This window comes from Aegilops tauschii, chromosome 6, assembly GCF_002575655.3.
Source record: "Aegilops tauschii subsp. strangulata cultivar AL8/78 chromosome 6, Aet v6.0, whole genome shotgun sequence".
Taxonomy (NCBI): Eukaryota; Viridiplantae; Streptophyta; class Magnoliopsida; order Poales; family Poaceae; genus Aegilops; species Aegilops tauschii.
In genome coordinates this window covers 248,274,223-248,287,018 of record NC_053040.3, presented here as the reverse complement: position 1 = coordinate 248,287,018, position 12,796 = coordinate 248,274,223, and positions in this window count along the sequence as shown.

The following is a 12,796-nucleotide window of genomic DNA, read 5'->3' as shown; positions in this document are numbered from 1 at the left end:
ATAATGTTAGTTAAATTTGTGGTCGTACTAATATATAGTAAGGTGCCCGTGCATTGCACGGAATAGTGAATTGCATTGATCGGGGAGTTGTTTGTTTTGACAAAGTATGTGGGGGTAATCTCATGTGTAACGAGTATTTATAGGTTTCTTCGGATATTATTTCTTCTCTAGAGCTCACAAACATCCGGGTGAAATAGATAAAAAAATATCTTTTGCAAACAAAAGCGTTCAACTGTTCAACCTGCATCCAAAACTTGTGAAGAAATAACACTTATTGTGCTTTGCAAGAAATGATCTTTTTGAATTAGTTTCTGAGTATTGATTTTGTTTTTTTTTCTAGACCACCTTGAATGTACTCCCCCCGTCTATGTGAATAAGTCATCTGAAGTTGTGCATCGTGACCAAGAATGAGGGGAAAATGAGAGAACTTAATGTTTATTTGCTAATTAATAGCATTGCATGCAATGAACTAACCACTGCATGTCATGTTTGGTAGTCTTGAGTCATTGAAAACATGCACGCCCCACATCTCTTATTGGTTGATATGTCAAGAAACAAGAAACGAGGTGGGAGTTAATGCATCGTGCCTAAGTGTTTTGGGATTATTTGGTTTTCGTAAGGTGAACTAGAGCGAGTACAATAAGGTACAGTCAGCAGGTTGTAAGCAGTAAAGTAATATTTCTAATGCTTAGTTGGAGGAGAGAGGATAGGAGAGAGAATGTAAGCGGGCTCTCATGCAAGAGCCAGCTGCAGCACGTGCTCCTAGGCACTGTGTGAGAGTGGAAAGTGGGGCATGTATTAATAAAGTAGCACATACTTATAGCTAATTGTTATACATGTTGGCTACAGATGACATGGCACTTTCTTATAGTCAACAGTTGGCTATACTATTAAGTATTAACCATGCTCTTATACACCTAGACGGAGGGATTAAATCAGGATGACTTAGAAGGGGGCAGAGGAGATGTAAGAAATGGTTCATCATAAGTCCTTCACCAGTACTGTAGTAAAAATAATCAATTAATCTCATAAATGGCAAGCAAGAACTCTAATGTAGCAAAAGCATATGTGGAAGATTCTAGACTAAACCATAAATGGATACACTTTTATTCAAGTGTGATACTCTAATAGAGCAAGATCATGCATGGAAGGTTCTATACTATATAAATAAGAAGTCTCCACATGCTTAGACAGCGGATTACATTGAGCGAAGACTAATGATCAACATTTAACTTGGTAATGCATATGTCCAGGTGAATCTCCTTGGAGTCCCTGTGCACCATCTTGGGGTGAAAATCATACCATGCGTCTTCCATGTCCACATCGCCGAGAATGGAGCAGCTCGGCACAGTCCCAGTCAGCGTGATGGAGGCGGTGTGGGTGCCCACGTACCTCTGAGGGCAGTAACAGTGAGCACGCACCCATACACCGGCCTCGTGTCAGCGTCAGTGGCGTTGCCCCCTGACGCACACTACAGAGAAGGGGCGGTGGCCTGCGCGGGCCTTGCCAGTGCCCACGACCAAGAGGAAGACGTTGCCGTCCTCCTCCGCGACTAGCAGGCGGCGGTGATCCTCCAGCGACTCCGGCATGGCGAACTGGTAGCATGTCTCGTACTTGATGTTCACCGCCGTGGGCCAGTAGTGATCGACGGACGGTACGGTGAGGTGATGCACGAGGCTCGCCGGCGAGCCCTGAAATGGCGGTGTGCACTCATAGCAGTAGTAGGGCGCGTGCGCGCATCTGGAACTATGCTCCGCGAGCAAGTGCTGGTCGATGTACTTCTCGTAGCCGAACTCTTGTAGACGCAGCGCACGTTGGAGGCATCGACCAGGCCGTCCATGAAACGGCAGTGGCTGTAGGGGACATTGCGCCTGTTGAATATATGAGCAAGTTACTATGAGATTTAATCCAAATAAGCACAAAAAAAATCATGACGCTATAACAGAGATTAAACTAATCATGTGGACTAGCATAGTAGATGAACAGATCGAATCTAGGACACAGATTAGAAACATGAATTCTACCACGATTTTGAATAGGAAGGACAGAAACACATACGGTGCAACGGGAGCAGCACCGTTGGCTTGAGGTTGTCGCCCATGTCGTTGAGGAAGAGTTTGCCGAGGTCGGGGAAGAAGTCGTCGTCGGTGAAGTCGTCGCTGCGAGGAGTCGCGCGAGTGCGCTCCCCAAATTCCAACAGCGCCCACCGAATGGAGCGCAGGAGGGAGTGGCTGTAGGGGACGTTGCGGCCGCCTAAGGGAGCGCAAGAGTAGTACACGAAGCATTATATGGTTCTCCACCCTAGTCTCTATCTCTGCTCTTATAAAAAACCAATTTGGTGATGATGGTGTGCCTGCCATCTTATAATATAGACCCCCCGATCTATATCTGACGGATAGAAAGCAAACTATGAAAATTTTACAAAAGATACCCGCACCTCACTCCACATTTACAGATAAGGCCTTGCCTCGTTCATCCTTATCTCCCACAACCTCATTGTTGAGCAATTAAAAAAGGAAGTCTCTGGAACAATCTGGCATGGTGGCCACTGCCGGCGCCGTCCATCCCCATGCCTCCGCCCAGTCCGACCACCAGTCACCACCATGCCCAACTCCTCCTCCTCACCTTATCTCTCATCTTTCTCGAGATATCATTTTTTCGATGAAATTCTCGAGATACCATTTTTCGATAAAATTCTCGAGATATCATTAGTTTTTACACATGGGATTACTCCTGCATGGGTCAATCACAACAGGTGTTTTGTAAAAAAAATGCATCTTGATGTTCCGTACAATGCACGGGCATCTTGCTAGTTTGCATATAATTCCAAACACCACATAGACACGGTCTTTGACCATTTTACAACTATGTTAGTATCATTGTTAGTGGTCAGCCGGTGCAAGTTATAGGCCCGGGTGTTTTAACCTTTTTTAATAATGATATATGGCGATTGTTCGCCACGAGCTCAATCCTGGCGAATCCCACGTAACCATCAAATTTCCATCCGACAGTGGCCTGTTTTTAAGCCATAGTATTTGACAAAACCGCCACCCTTACACACGTACTGTAACTGCATCGCGAGCGTTTGCAACTGCCATGTCTCCCAGTGAACGTTTGCTGGGGATTGGAGTTAGCACCGATGGCGGTTCGTAGTCGTTCCACGTTCGGCCATTGAAGTTTGTAACAATTTTAGATTAGAATATACTACTCCTCCAGTGCTAGTAGTAGAGCAGAGTCCTACTCCACTATATGCAAACTAGGGCATAGTAGTAGGTACTGTAGAGAGTACTAGTACTGTGATAACTCAAGTAAATTGCTTGGCATCGATATGACCATACACTACTGGTATGTGTCTCCTAAGTCAAGCGGCATGTTGTAGTCATCATCACCTGTCCACTTCCCGCAGCACATATTCGCTTCTCCATCTTTTTCCACGCATAATCGTCCAATCTTCCATCCCCGCTAAGGCGCCTCCCCCTCTTCCGGAACCCAAGCACTAACAATGGCAGAACCGAGCAGCGTCCGCCAAAAGAGTGGCTGGAATTCGCTGGCCACAGAGGTAATCAAGCTCACTGTTTCGCGTGTGGACAATCTCAGTACCATGTCACTCGCCGCGTGCTCGTCGGTGCTGTACCGTTTACTCAAAGCCCTCAGGCCGGATCTAAGCCAGCACCTTGATGCTGATGCCGCCTGATCTTCAGAAATGGCATGTCACCCAGCATAACGATCATAGGGTGGCGAGCATCAACCCCCTTGACTGCGATCCGATCCCCGTCACCCTCAACTACATTAACGGTATGTACTGGGTCGGCATGAACACGTGTTGGATGGTGCTCGTCGACGGTCGCGGCAGCTGGATGCTCGTGGAGGTCTACACCTGGCGATTGATCCCCCTTCCTTCGATTAACACTTCACTGCTTTGGCACCGCGGCCCAGAATACTCGGAATCTTACAGTAGCCAACATGATACCAAGTTTGATTTGCTCAAGGTTTAATCTTCCAAGTGCCCACAAAATCTGCGAATTATAAAGACTTCAGGCTAATTGCGTTCTTCAACCGTGGTGTCGCCTATCTGACAGGTCACTACGGTAAGTGCGTCCATCGCAGGATCATACATCCTCCATGGTTCTCTGATGCCATTGAACACAAGGGCTGCATTTACGCTGTCGACTCCCTCTATGGCTAGACGTATTGCTGGCCTACTCCAGTCATCGCTACAAACGGCTGTTACAGCAGTATGTTACTTTCCTATGATATCATGATGGCTTCCTTATATTACTCTCAACATTTACTGAAAAAATATTCATGCTCGTAACTTGATGTTCTTAAGATTGACTACAGTACGAGCCCTTTTTTATTTGACTCCAACTTGATATGATGTTGTAGGCCTCCTGGTGTCCCTACCCTTCCTAATCCCAGAACCTTTTGAAGGAAAGTGGCATGGCAGTTGCAGGTGGTTCCTGGCTTGATCAGACGACGGCGAACGATTGATGATCGTTCGCACGTACCGGACGTGTTGTTTCACGGAATACAATCATAGTCACTGCAAGGTCTTTGAGCAGGATCCCACCTTCTCTGGGCCTTCAGGAATTTTTTACTGGAGGCTGGTAAGTAGCCTTGGTACACGCTCTCTGTTTCTCGGACTGAATTATCCGATTAACCAGGAGATAACGGACGGCAAGGATCATGATGGCAGCGTGGTTTCGTTCATCAGGAAAAACTGTGTGTACACAGCGTACCATGCGTCTCTCCATGCACTATACCCTGATAGGTGTCGCCACGCTCTGCAGCCCAAAGTAGGAGAGAGGGTCACAAGTATCAGACTTCGACCTGCTGGCTGGAGTTTCCCCCGTCAGGCACCCATCTGGTTCAAGCCGTCAACCAATCTCCACATCTTAATAAATAGTAATGTCTAACTGAGCCAGTTAGTTAGATGTGTACACTTGGTGTAGTAGGATCTTTATTTAGTTTGATGCATACACTTGTTCTTTTTTGGTAGCCTTTTGTAATGATGGTTGATGTTTGGTTTGGAAGAAAGAGCTGCGTCTTTACTCTTCTGGCATGCTTACTACTTCTGTTGCACCCCCAGCCCTTGTTGTTGTTGCTGCTGCTGCTGCTTTCAATGTACAATCAGCAGTATATCTCATCTGTTGGTTGAATAAATGTGTTGTTAGAAAGACAAACACGATGTTTTGGAAGTCGTTGCACGGTCCGATCCTTTAGTGCCCCGTACCGTACGTAGCGCATACTATTTTTGGTATAGAACACATTTTCCACTTGTCGATAACATGCAGCCCACTGATGAAGGCCCAATAGAGGAGCCCATAATTAACTTGAAGGGGAGGTTGTCACATGAATCCGGCCCACGTACATGCTCATGGTCCCCTAAACATAAATAAGTAAATAAATAAATAAAGCTAAATGCTCGTGCACCAGTTCTTTAAATTCACAATTTGAAAAGTCAAATTTTAACAGGTGGATATTGATAGTGTCGTTACATTCAGTCGATATTATTCTTAGGCAAAGATAGCGACCAGTCTTCTTTCTCCCACCATTTTCTTCCTGCAACTAGCGGACCCATGCAAATCGTAGTCAACGTCGTAAATACTTCCGGTCCATTTTTATTTTTCGATCAGAATGCCCAACCCAGCCCAACACATTGGCGACACCACTTTATCCTCTGCCTTGGTGCGTTCGCCGCGGCGCCGCTGTCCGGCCCTGTCAACATAGTGAATCGGGAGAGGACTGTAGTTGTGAGTATGACAGCACAGACCAACCAGGTCCACTCCCGAACAGAAGCAAGCGCCTCTTTTACTACTCAGATGCATCCCTCGTTTTTTACTCTAATCCACCCTGCTGATATCTGGGACCCACATCATTGTCAACATATAGTCAATTAATGACAAAATTGCACAACCTTTCTTTTAGGATTTGTTCGGAGGAGCAGGCTATAAACTGGGTTGTGCGGTCTCTGTGGCCCGTCTAACAACATGACCAGCCCAGCAGTTTTTCTTTGGGAAAATAGGTAGCCCACTATTTCTTTTTGAAGAATACCCAAGCTAGGCCTATTTGTTTTCTCTGACTTACCGGGCTGCAAATCTTTCAAGACGAGGAGGGATGCATTCCAGCCTGGCCAAAGAGTATGGTCAGTATATCTTAAAAGTAGTATCAAAGGGGATGCAAATTCCAAAAAGAATTATAGCAAATGGGCAATTAGTTTCGTTTTTTGTTTTTGTTCTTCACTGATATTTTATATTTCATTGGATTTTAACATGACATAGTACTAATTCATTTTTAAATTTGTTTTAGTATGGCTACTAATTTTTGGATTAAGAATATTTTGTTCCCTAGCAAAGATATGCGAATTTTTAAAATTTCCCACATTTTTTAGTTCAGTTTTTTAACCCTGGCACTGCCCAGAAAATGGGCAGCAATTTTACAAATGGAAAATGGGCTGCAATAAATTCCATACGAATTAGCAAATGAGTAAAAATTATAAAAATAATAGCAAATGGGTTGTACACGCCACAGATTTCAAGGCTGACTTGTATACGCAAGGCTTTGTCAGTCAACACACAATTCTAGTAGCAGTCACTGTTGGATGTCCATCCAACGGCCGATGTGCTTCTTCAATCTCTCATCTTCCTACTCCAGCCGCCTAAACCAGCGCCAGCGGGACTGCCTGCTCCCTCCTCTTATGGTCGGTTGTGATGCCGCGCAGCCTTCACCGGCCCACCCTACTCCCTCCGCTGGCCTGGCCATCCCTCTACCCACCCACACCTCCTGTTATTCTTCGGTGACGGTAGCCTCACGCCGTAGCCGAACCAGTCAACCGTCATACTCTGCTCAGCATGGGCATCCATTGTTGTGTCTTCGCCGGCTCCGGGTCATTCCATTCCTAGGCCTCACAATCGTCCACCGCGTTGGTGCTCTAGGTGCGGTGTGCTCAACATTCAACAAACGACAGCCATCGGAATAGGGATGTACATGGAGAGGCTAACAGTAGGGACCCCCATGGTCCATGGGCGCACGGAATCAACTGCCTCCTTATTATGCGAAAAAAATGATTCCTCCCACTGACATCTGGGGCGCACCGGTTCGGAGGCTGACATGTCGGACTACTAAGTTGACGCGTACGCAGGGCTTTGTCAACTTAGTCAACAAATGATTCTAGTAGCAGTGACTGTTGAATTTTAATCAAACGGTCATGCTGCTTCTTCAGTCACTGCTCTTCTTGCACCAGCCGCCCAAACCAGCGCCGGCGAGATCGCCTGCTCCTGCCTCCAGTGGCCGGCTGTGCTGCCGCGCTGGCCTCACAGCCCCACCCTAATCCCACCGCTAGTCAGGCCATCCCTCTATTGTCTACTCATCCACAACCCGTGTTATTCTGCGGCGACGGCAGCCTCACACCGCAGCCGAACCAGTCAACCCTTGTACTCCTCTCTGCATTGGCATCCACTGCCGCGTCTTCCCTGGCTCCGAGTCGTCCCCTTCCAGGCCTCGCCATCGTCCACCACCTTGGTGCTCCCGGTGCAGCGTGGTCAACGTGGTCAAGGAACGACTTCCATAGGAAGAGAACTGAACGTGGAGAGGTTGATAGCTGGGTCCATGGCCGCAGCAAGGAAGTGCAACCTTATTACGCGTAAAATAATTATTCCTCCACCCGACAGCGGGGACCCACCAGAAGGGACTCTGTATTTTGCGAAAAAAAACGTTTCCCCCTGATAGATGGGACCTACCAACTACATCTTCACACGCAAGGAAGTGCCTCCATATTAGGCGCGAAAAAAATGAATCCTCCCCCTGACAGCTCGGACCCACCATCAATAACTTCGCATGCAAGGAAGTGCCTCCTGATGAGGACATCAATACCATTGTTACACCCACAGCCCCTGCTGCTACACATACTGGACCAATTACTAGAGCTCACGCACGCCAATTAAATTATCAGGTACTTTCGTTTCTTGGTAATGATTCTAATGTTCATGAGAATATGATGCTGCCTAAATTGGATACATTTGATTTGCTTACAAATGAAGGGCCTGTCAAGGATAAGAGGGATGAACACTGGAGCAAGACCAAGCATGGAGATGATGGCATGCACGAGAGGAACAAGAACGGAGTTACAAGTGATGATTTCAGGACTTTGAAGCCACCATAACGAGTGCATGAAGCCTTGGACAAAATATACAAGATGCCACTTCATAATATTCGTCCATAGGCTATTCTAGGTGTGCGTCACCTTATTATTGGGTCAGGCCCATTTAATTTCGAAATACATAAGTATAGGTTGTTTTTAGAGTCCGTATGTTTGGGGAAACAAGAGATAGGGTTGGTTTCGGACCCCTTCCCCAAGGGCCACGAAATTCCCCCCTCTTCCTCCATATATACAGCCCTTAGGGCACCGTTTAGACTTTGGGTTTTGTTTAGATTAAAGTTTGCCATAGCTGCAACTTCGCGTACTTCATTTGTGTTCAACGACCAGACAAAGGCATCACAGAACCCCACCTTGATCAATAAAGCTTTCCTCTTATATTCGCAATATCCATATTGCAATCTTAGTTTCTTGCTTGTTCTTCGTTTGCCTGCAGGAAACAGATCTTCATGGTCAGGTTGATCGTGCTCTGGCGTGGTCAATAACCTCTCAGAGTTGGTTTAGCGATTGCTAAGGCATGACGTCCTCGCACGTTCGTAGTCGGTTCATCAAAGTCGGCTTCCTCCAAAACGATAGCCACCATATCATCGAAAGACGGGACACCTTTGCCTCTATCAAGTGGTATCAGATTTCCAGGTTGCTCGGTGAGATTTTACAATTTTTCGTAGTTTATATCGAGTCTGTTGTTCATACCTACAGTCCACGAAAAAGCCATAAAAAATTAGGGTTAGTGCATCATATCTGAACCAATCTGAGCCTTTGCATAATCTTTTGAGGGCTTTTGCTTTGTTGAATTTGCCGTTGCGTCGTCGTGTCTAGTTGCTGGTCTTAGAGTCTAGTCTTTTAGAGTTTCGAGTTCTCGTCATAAGTTGTCACGCCGCCGCCGCACCATCATCATCGCCCCTGCCATCTACCACCACCGCTTATCCGCCACCGCTCTGAATCCGTATCCATATACCACCACCAATCCGTATCCATATACCACCACCGATCCGTATCCATATACCACCACCGCTCTCATATACCACCACCGCTGCCATATCCTACCACCATATATCCACCACCAATCCGAGTTCTTTTCATATTAGGTTTGTTTTCGAGATCCATCTATTTTCCGATTCGTGTTTCCTTGCATGAGTAGGTTTTAGAAAAAAAATCTGGAGGCCCCCGGGTAGTTTTTAGGCCAAAATTTCGGCGACCGAAAATATTTTTTCCCTATCCTATTTTTAGGTGTTTCTGAGTCTTTTGAGCCACGTGCCATCATAGTGATTTTTTGTCGCACTTTTTCATCGTCGCTGCTTTGATTTCCGAAAAAATAGTCAAAAAAATTCATGCCCATCCTGTCATTTTGACCTGGGAAGAGTTTTGAGACACTCGCCATTATAGTGATTTTTCCCAAAAAGAAGAGGAGGGCAAAAAAAAGAGCGCAAAAAAACATAGCGAAAAAAATTCCAGAGTGTGCTTTTCCCTTGTTTACGTGCAGTGTCGTGATTTTGTTAGTGTTCTAGGCTCGCGTCTCTAGCACGGTCTAGCCTAGGACCAGCACAGTATCGTCATTGAGCGTTTATTCAACTTTGCATCTCTGAATTGATTATTGCTGACCTTTTTTGCTACCATATTATAAGCCTTCCCAGCTCCACATACATCTACGTCGTGCGCTTGACTCTCCCTGGTAATCGCTCTATCCAAGCTTTGAGAGTTTTGACTACAACGGTTGCCGATCACCACCTGCTGCTTGGTAAGAACTGGTAAGAATTTGAGATTTGCTTGACGGATTTGTGACGCCCCACCACCACCATTTTCTAGTAGTCTGTAGGATCATATTCTTGTGTGTTTCTATTACTGCTAACCATGACAGGATCACAAGTCGATGAGACTGACTGGGACAACATGACGAATAAGGAGTTGCATGATAAATTTCAGCAAATGATGACTGAATAGGTGCAAGATGTGCTGAACAATTTTGAAGAGGCCACGGATAAGATAACTGGCTTTGAGAAGACGTTCGATACAAAGCTCGATAACAAGTTTAATGAAGTTCTTGCACGTCTTCCACCACCGGCTGCACCTGCCGCACCTTTGCAGCAACAACAACAACAACAACAACAACAACAACAACAACAACAACAACAACAACAACAACAACAACAACAACAACAACAACAACAACAACAACAACAACAACAACAACAACAACAACAACAACAACAACAACAACAACGATGACTACCTCCACGTCGTGAAACAGCCCTCCGCCGAGCGAGCCGTGTCCCTCTTCAGCCTGGCCAAACTGTTGGTGCTGCTGTTGATACTTCTGTGGCTCCTGCTGCTGATGAGGAGGAGGATGATTATGCGGGAGATTATGAGGATGAGGTTGATCAAAATCAGAACTACATGCAACCTCCAGCACCACAACCACCAGGTTGTCCACATGCAAATAATCACAATGGTAGGGCTCTCCCTCAGGTACGAGATCATGACCATCTTCCTAAACTGAAATTGAATATTCCACCATTTGAGGGTAGATATGTTCCTGATATATATCTTACTTGGGAGTTAGAAACCGAACAATGTTTTACATGTTTAGAATATCCTGAGGAGAGACGTGTTGCTGCTGCACTTTGTGCTTTCACTAGTTTTGCTTGTGTGTGGTGGTCTAAACATCATAGATTATATCCGAATAATATTCCAACTACTTGGGCTGCTTTGAAAACTGCTATGCGTACTCGTTGGGTTCCACCAAATTATCAACGTGAATTACTTCAAAAATTGCAGCGTTTAAGACAAGGAAAAAATTATGTAGAGGAATATTATCAAGAATTACAAACTGGCATGATTAGATGTGGTATTGTTGAGGATAATGAAGCTATGCTTGCATGTTTTATGGGTGGATTAGATAGAGAGATTCAGACCATTCTAGAGTATAATGATTATAATAATATCACTCGTTTATTCCATCTTGCTTGTAAAGCTGAACGTGAAGTGCAGGATCGACAGGCATTGGCGCGAACTAACTTTTCTGCAGGTCGACCTTAATCATGGACACCACATGCATCCTCTACTTCCACTGCACCATCACCTCCATCGGGTGCCACCTCCAACTGTGATACAAGAAAGTAGGCACAACCACCACTATCTGCCAAGAGCACACCTGCCGGCCTAGAGAGCTCTTCTTCTTCCATGGCATCAACAGGCCACACAAGTGATATTATTTGTCGTCGTTGTAAGGGAAGAGGTCATTATGTGAGAGAATGCAAATCTCAGTGTGTGATGATGGCTACTGAGGATGGTGGGTATGAGTCCGCTAGTGACTATGATGAGGAGACTTTGGCTCTTATTACACGTGAAGAACACGGTGGAGATAATTCTGATCATGAGACGCAATACATGGCTCCTGAAGATGCTGACGGGTATGAATGTTTAGTTTCTCAACGTGTTTTGAGTGTGCAGGTTACACAAGCTGAGCAAAATCAGAGGCATAATTTGTTCCATACAAAGGGAGTTGTGAAGGAACGTTCTATTCGCGTCATCATAGATGGACGGAGCTGCAACAACTTGGCTAGCATGGAGATGGTGGAGAAGCTATCTCTCACCACAAGACCACATCCACATCCTTACTACATCCAATGGTTCAACAACAGCGGCAAGGTTAAGGTAACATGTACTGTTCGTGTGCATTTTAGTATCTCTACATATGCTGATTATGTTGATTGTGATGTGGTACCTATGCAAGCATGTTCCTTATTACTTGGTAGACCATGGCAAGTTGATAAAAATTATGTACACCATGGTAGAAACAATCAGTATACTCTTGTTCATAAGGATAAAACTATTACTTTGCTTCCTATGACTCGTGATTCCATTTTGAAAGATGATATTCATAGAGCTAATAAAGCAAAACAGGAGAAAAATAAGAGTGAAAATCAGATTGTGGCAAAAGAATTTGAGCAACAAATGAAGCCTAATAATAAACCATCTAGTGTTGCTTCTGAAATTAAATTGAGAAGTGCATGTTTACTTGCCACCAAATCTGATATTGATGAGCTAGTTTTCAGCAAATCTGTTTGCTATGCTTTTGTGTGCAAAGAGGCATTATTTTCATTCGAGGACATGCCTTCCTCTTTGCCCCCTACTGTCACTAACATTTTGCGGGAGTTCGCTGACGTCTTCCCACAAGACATGCCACTGGGATTACCACCTATTCGAGGAATTGAGCATCAAATTGACTTAATTCCTGGTGCATCGCTACCAAACCGTGCACCATACCGTACCAATCCAGAGGAGACGAAGGAGATTACGTGTCAAGTACATGAGCTGCTCGACAAAGGTTATATTCGCGAATCCCTTAGTCCTTGTGATGTTCCTATTATTCTAGTGCCGAAAAAGGTTGGTACATCGCGTATGTGTGTTGATTGTAGAGGCATTAATAATATTACTATTCGTTATCGTCATCCTATTCCTAGGCTAGATGATATGCTTGATGAATTGAGTGGCTCTACAATATTCTCCAAAGTTGATTTGTGTAGTGGATACCATCAAATTCGTATGAAATTGGGAGATGAATGGAAAACAGCATTTAAAACTAAGTTTGGTTTATATGAGTGGTTAGTCATGCCTTTTGGGTTAACTAATGCACCTAGT